At 43.5% G+C, this 7,242-nt stretch overlaps 1 non-coding gene across 1 annotated transcript; it reads right to left on the minus strand.

The window, feature by feature from the left end:
- Positions 1-540: 540 nt before the first annotated feature.
- On the minus strand, positions 541-647 carry LOC131228307 (small nucleolar RNA R71). Its single transcript, XR_009162816.1, has one exon. It is a non-coding gene; the product is annotated as a small nucleolar RNA R71 (small nucleolar RNA).
- Between the last annotated feature and the right edge of the window lie 6,595 nt (positions 648-7,242).

Genomic DNA, 7,242 nt, shown 5'->3' on the forward strand with positions numbered 1-7,242 from the left:
TGACAACACTCGACGTCTCTTGACTGAAGGAGGATTGGTTGAGGGGTTGACTATCCATCGCAGGACTAGACACCGCTCAAAATCCCCTGAGTTAACTGAGGTTATGGCTGAAGACCAACCTCCTCTACTTCCACCCAGGGTGGAGGATACCCAAGATGAGAATGAGGTGCAACAGGCACCCCCGCCTCGTACTTTACGAGATTTTCTACAACCGGCGGGAGTGAGTACGCCCTCATGCATGATTTTTCCTGAAAACACAGGACAAAAGGACATCAAGCTAGAAGTTATCCAACTCCTTCCCAAATTCCATGGACTTGAATCTGAAAGTCCATATTTACATTGAAAGAGTTCGATGAGATAATAGCTACATTATGTTTTCCTAATGTATCTGAGGATACAATTAGGCTGAAACTCTTTCCTTTTTCCTTAAAAGAGAAAGCTAAGACGTGGTTACATTCACTGCGTCCTAGATCCATTGGCACATGGAACGATATGCAGAGGGAATTCATAAAAAAATTCTTCCCACATCATAAAACGATTACCCTCAGAAAAGCGATCATGAACTTTGCCCAAAAGGAAGATGAAACATTCTTTCAATGTTGGGAAAGGTTCAAAGATTTGGTCAGTTCATGCCCACAACACGGATTTGAAACGTGGCGCATTACAAATTTTTTCTATGATGGACTGACATCTTCCATGCGTCAAATGGTCGAGACAATGTGTAATGGAGAGTTCATTAATAAAGATATCGACGAGGTATGGGACTACCTCGACAGTTTGGCTGAAAAAACACAATCTTGGGACTATTACCCAAAGTCGAACACCACGTCTAGGCCGACTCAATTAAAGGAGAAAGGTGGATTATATCTCTTGAAAGAAGAGGATGATCTCAAGTGTAAAGTGACTGTTGAGGGTCAAATATTACATATCAGACCCATTTATTGCATAGATTTACACGCATGATACTGCTTAATGGCCTGATTAATCGTGTTTATAATGCAGAGTGTATGTACGAGCCTGGACCGAAATGGGTGCTTAAAGCATGGACTTAACGCTCTGATGACACCAAAGCGTGGGACGGACTCCAGAGACCCAAGATCAACAGAATTACACATCAGGGACCCAAGAAAATCAAGGAATTGAAGCTCAAGTGGCCTGAAAAGTGTCCAGAATGCAAGATCATAGGGTTCCCACCATCTGATCAGTTCGAAACTTCATACGTGGCCTGAGAACCATAAACTAACCGTACACGTCAAATTTCAGCCATTGGATCCTCGTGAAAGTGGCTGAACTAACAGATCAGTCCATAAAATCCTGATTTGGGGCCCACCCACTGTCCAGATACGCTTTAACTTTGGTCCCCACGGTTCAAATGAAATGGAGAACAAGATGAATGGTGTGGATTTCTCATAATCATTATACAGTGTACATAGTACACTTTTTGCACTAAGAGTGCATGGCAACAGGGACGTCTCTTCTTCAAAACAAACAGAACTCTGTTTCTGGTATGAAACAGAGCCTGCGGATGATCTCAGTGGGCCATCATCATGGTCCAAATGCTCAATCTGAGCCGTCCATCATGCAGAGGGGTTCGATTTACCCAAACCCATGTTGATATTATATACCCATGCACCCATACATGCTGGTTTCAACGGTCACAAACGGACAGCCCTGCACTGATTGCAGCGTGATTACCACCTTTGGCCGCATCCATAACATTCCAAAGCCGGACACATCTAGCTGAAATTTCGTTGTAAAGACAATTGACGCAGTGGATTTCGAAGATACCAAGTACGTGGACCCCACCAACTCTCATCAGAGCCTTCCGTTTCGGTCTCTGCTGCGGAAGCTTGAACAGGGACTTGCGGCCGATCTCTTTGGGCCAACATCGTGAATCAATGGTCAGATCTGAACCGTTTATGAGACTCAAACCGCTCCTCTCACTTAGGCCTAGGTGGATAGATTTCATAATGCATCGGAGATCGGTTTTTGATCGTCCGAACGGAAGATAGACGGAGGAACTGTTTCAATTGATGGGCTGCACTAAACCTGAGAAAAAATACTCCTTCTCGACTGAAATTTCAAAAGGAATTCCATGGACGGGTCGGATTTCTCGTCTGACATCAATCCTGGGCCCACCGATTTCAACAGCGTAAGATTTACACATTACGCACGGCCAGACGCAAACGACTTTCGTGGGCCATTGTGCGATCGTATTGATGGTCGGATCCATGATCTGGACCGTACATATGTTACAACAGGTGGCCATAACCCTAGCCAAGATATCAGAATCAAGAGATGAATTGATTTCGCGCCGGAATTCTTCTCCAGAAGGTGAGTAGTTTCGCATGGCTCTTTCGCACATTACTGGGCTGCGTAAGGGAACTTTCGCATGAAGTTCTTGGACTCGAGCCGACCTACAGAAGAGTATAAGAGGAGAAGCACGTGAGGAGGCCAGGGATCGGAGGGAAAAAGCAGGGCTTGGACGATTGCAAGGGGTGCTCGGTTCTGGTTTTTTTTTTCTTCTTCTTTTCCTTTATATTTCTTTTATTTTTTAAGACTTAGCCCCTTCATGTGTGGCTAAACCTCTTAGCTAGGGCTAAGAGGTGAAGCCTGTAGTGAGATGGGAGATTTTACTGTGTGTCTTTAATTCATAAACTGAATTTGATATATTTGATTATTAAAGGAATATTTTTCCTAGTTTTTAATGGTCTGTTGTGAAATTACAATGGGTCTGTGATAGCTTTGAGCATGTTCCTTTTCTCCTTTTCATGTTTATGAAGTCAGGAAGCCCTATTGTTCACCATCGTCTCATGGGCATGGTCGGATGACGGTACTCTTCCTAACTTTCATGGCATGTTGATTGATTGGTAATTAGATTAATTCTGTTGTTTGCTTTGTCTCCTGGGCATGGTTTGGTGATGGAATCCATTCTAATTCATACACCTTTCATCTCTTGAAAACCAGATCAAGTAAGTTCAGTTTGATTTCCATGATTCCTGATGCAGGCAAAAGATCTCCCTGATCTCTACGAGTGGATCCTCTGAATCCCTAGTTTTCCTTCCTTTGAATTACTTAAGTTTTAGATAATTATTCCACAAATTATTCCCTAAGTTTTATTTGATTTAGATAGCATCTTAGTCTAGTTCTAGTTCTACTTGGTTTCAGATAACGTACAAGTTTCAGTCCCTGTGGATTCGACCTCGGTCTTACCGAGTTTATTACTACATCACAACCCTATACTTGGGGAGTGAACAGTGACTACGCTCATAAGGAAAGTTGAGGCCATGGAAGGAAAGAAGGATAAGGTCAATGAAATTGTTTGCGGCATCTGTGATTGCAACATTCACACAACTGAAAACTGTCCTACAATACCTGCCTTTCGAGGAGTGTTGAATGAACAAGCCAATGCCGTAAATAACTATCAAAGACCTTTTACTGGACCTAACTCCAACACATACAATCCTGGCTGGAAAAATCATCCAAACTTTAGTTGGAGGAATGGACAAACGGCGACTCCTCCAGGTTTCTTCAATCAAAATCCAAATCAAGTGAAACCTCAAGAGGAACCGGTTCAAAATCCCATACAAGAGCTGGCTCAGGCAATGCGGGGAATCACAGATTTTATGCAAAAAATAGATTCTCGTATGACGGTTATAGAAAAGGGGATGCTTCCTGCACAACCTCTCCCCAATCCTAAACCGCAGTACGAGAATAATGATCCCAGCTCTTCAAATCAGATGGGACATGCTAAATCCATCACCACTCTTAGGAGTGGGAAGATCATTGATAAAACTCTTCCGGTTAGGCCCGAAAAGCCTCAAGAACCAAAAGAGGACAACAGTGATGGATCCAGTGATGCCCCACAAAAAGTGAAACCGGAACTTCTAGAGAAGCCAGTTGCTCCATTCCCCCAACGGTTGGTTTCACCAAAACCTCTCTCTAACTCTCAGGATATTCTAGAGGTGTTGAAACAGGTGAAAGTCAACATTCCTCTACTTGATGTCGTCAAACAGATACCTTCATATGCCAAATTCCTAAAAGACTTATGCACGACCAAGCGACGGAAAATTATTCAAAAGAAAATCTTCTTGACTGAGAAAGTGAGCGCCATCCTGAAGCAAGACGTGCCGCAGAAATTCAAGGATCCCGGTAGCCCAACCATATCATGTGTAATCGGGAACCATCGAATTGATCACGCACTTCTTCACTTAGGAGCGAGCGTCAACTTGATTCCCTACTCGGTATACAAACAGTTAGGTTTGGGTGAATTAAAACCCACCCTAACCACACTACAACTTGCTGATCACTCTGTTCGTGTACCAAGAGGGATAATTGAGGATGTGTTGGTCCAAGTTGATAGATTTTACTACCCTGTAGACTTTATCATCCTGGACACTGAACCCATCAATAACATGAGCACTCAGATTCCTGTCATTCTTGGTCGCCCATTCCTGGCCACGTCAAATGCAATTATCAATTGCAGGAATGGTATCATGACTATGTCTTTTGGAAATTTGACATTGGAGTCAAACATTTTTTTCAATAACGGCAGCAATTCAGAGGATGATGACGAGTTCCACGACATTAACATGATTGACTCTTTCGTGGAAGATACGACACCTCTGACCTTATCCTCCGACCATCTAGAGACGTGCCTGGCCCACTCCCATGATTTTGATGATGACATGATTAGGGAGACGTGCGCCTTACTTGATACTGCACCGGTACTTGAAGTTAACCGATGGAGGCCACAATTTGAAGAATTACCACAAACTGATGTAGTGCCTCTACCGTCTAACCTCAAGCCGCCGAAGCTTGACCTAAAACCTTTGCCCTCTGATTTGAAATATGCATATTTGGGTCAAGATGAGACATACCCGGTGGTGATCTCTGCCCACCTGGAGAAAGAACAAGAGAGTATGCTTATATCTACTCTCATTGAGCATAAAGGAGCCCTAGGATGGACGATAGCGGACCTCAAGGGAATCGATCCCTCGATTTGTACTCACCACATATATCTTGAGGATAATGCAAAAACCGCTCGGCAACCACAACGTAGACTAAATCCAAACATGAAGGAAGTGGTTAAAGCCGAGGTTCTTAAACTACTGGACGTGGGTATTATATACCCTATATCTGATAGTCAGTGGGTGAGTCCAACTCAAGTGGTCCCTAAGAAGTCCGGAATCACCATCGTAGCCAATGCTAATAATGAACTCGTGCCAACTAGAGTCACTACTGGTTGGAGAATGTGCATTGACTACAGGAAGTTGAATACCGTCACGAGGAAAGACCACTTTCCTTTACCATTCATTGATCAGATCCTGGAAAGGTTAGCTGGTCATTCCTATTATAGTTTTCTTGACGGGTATTCGGGCTACAACCAGATAGAGATAGCCCCTGAAGACCAGGAAAAGACCACATTTACATGTCCCTACGGCACCTTTGCCTATCGAAGGATGCCATTCGGACTATGTAATGCCCCTGCCACTTTTCAGCGATGTATGCTTAGTGTTTTTTTTGACATAGTGGGGTAATATCTAGAGGTCTTCATGGACGATTTCTCTGTTTACGGTCTATCTTTCAGTAAGTGCTGGGAAAGTCTTAAATGTGTGTTGAAAAGATGCGAAGAAAAGAACTTGGTACTTAATTGGGAGAAGTGTCATTTCATGGTTCAGAAGGGAATTGTCCTTGGGCATATCATCTCGTCCAAGGGAATTGAGGTAGATAAGGCAAAAATCGATCTTATCTCTAACCTACCTCCACCCAAGAACATCAGAGACGTGCGATCCTTCTTAGGACACGCAGGATTTTACAGGCGATTCATAAAGGACTTTAGTCTTCTTTCTCGTCCTTTATGTAATCTTCTTCAAAAGGATGTTCCGTACGAGTGGACTAAGCAATGCCAGGAAGCTTTCACCAAGCTTAAAGGCACATTAACCACTGCACATATCATGCAGCCACCCGACTGGAACCTTCCTTTTGAGCTTTCGTGCGACGCTTCTGATTATGCTCTTGGGGCGGTCCTAGGCCAGAGAAAAGACAAGAAGCCCTACGTCATTCACTACGCAAGTAGGACTCTAAATCCTGCCCAAGTGAACTACTCGACTACGGAAAAGGAACTCTTAGCCGTAGTGTTCGCCTTGGATAAATTTAGGTCCTACCTGATCGGATCCAAGATCATTATATATACAGATCATGCGGCACTGAAGTATCTTCTTTCTAAGAATGATTCTAAGCCCCGCTTGATAAGATGGATCCTTCTACTCCAAGAATTTGATTTGGAAATTAAAGATAAAAAGGGAGTAGAGAACGTAGTGGCTGATCACCTTTCTCGCCTTAATACCTCTGATTCCCTTGAGGCGACCCATATCAATGACATGTTCCCTGATGAACAGCTGTTCAGAGTCTCCCATTCACCTTGGTTCGCTGATATTGCTAATTATCTTGCTAAATTTGCCATACCGACACAGTGGACTGCGCAAGATAAGAAGAAATTCTTCACCGAGGTGCGCAACTTTTTCTGGGATGATCCTTACTTATTTAAATATTGCCCAGACCAAATTCTAAGGAGATGTGTACCAGACGATGAGCATCAGAGCGTCATCTCCTTCTGTCACTCAGAGGCCTGTGGTGGTCACTTTTCTGCTAAAAAGACCACGGCCAAGATTCTGCAGTGTGGCTTTTACTGGCCCACTATGTTCAGGGACACTCATGAGTTTTGCAAAGCTTGTGAGCGTTGTCAGAAATTGGGAGCATTGTCCCGTCGAAATATGATGCCTTTGAATCCCATCCTTATCATTGAAGCATTTGATTCTTTGGGGCATCGATTTCATGGGACCATTCCCCAATCATTTGGAAATCAGTATATTTTGCTCGCCGTGGATTATGTCACTAAATGGGTTGAAGCGATTAGTGTCGAAAGAATGACCATCGCACGGTCATTAAATTCCTGAAAGAGAACATCCTTTCTCGATTCGGAACGCCTCGAGCCATCATTAGTGATGGGGGCTCACACTTTTGTAATAGACCATTCGAGAGCTTAATGAAGAAATACGGTATCTCTCATAAGGTAAGCACCCCATACCATCCGCAGACAAGTGGACAAGCTGAGATTTCCAATAGGGAGATTAAACACATTTTGGAGAAAACGGTTAACCCAGATCGTAAGGATTGGTCAATCCGATTGACCGATGCCTTATGGGCATACCGTACTGCCTTTAAAACCCCTATTGGAAT

The sequence above is a fragment of the Magnolia sinica genome, chromosome 15, assembly GCF_029962835.1.
Source record: "Magnolia sinica isolate HGM2019 chromosome 15, MsV1, whole genome shotgun sequence".
Taxonomy (NCBI): Eukaryota; Viridiplantae; Streptophyta; class Magnoliopsida; order Magnoliales; family Magnoliaceae; genus Magnolia; species Magnolia sinica.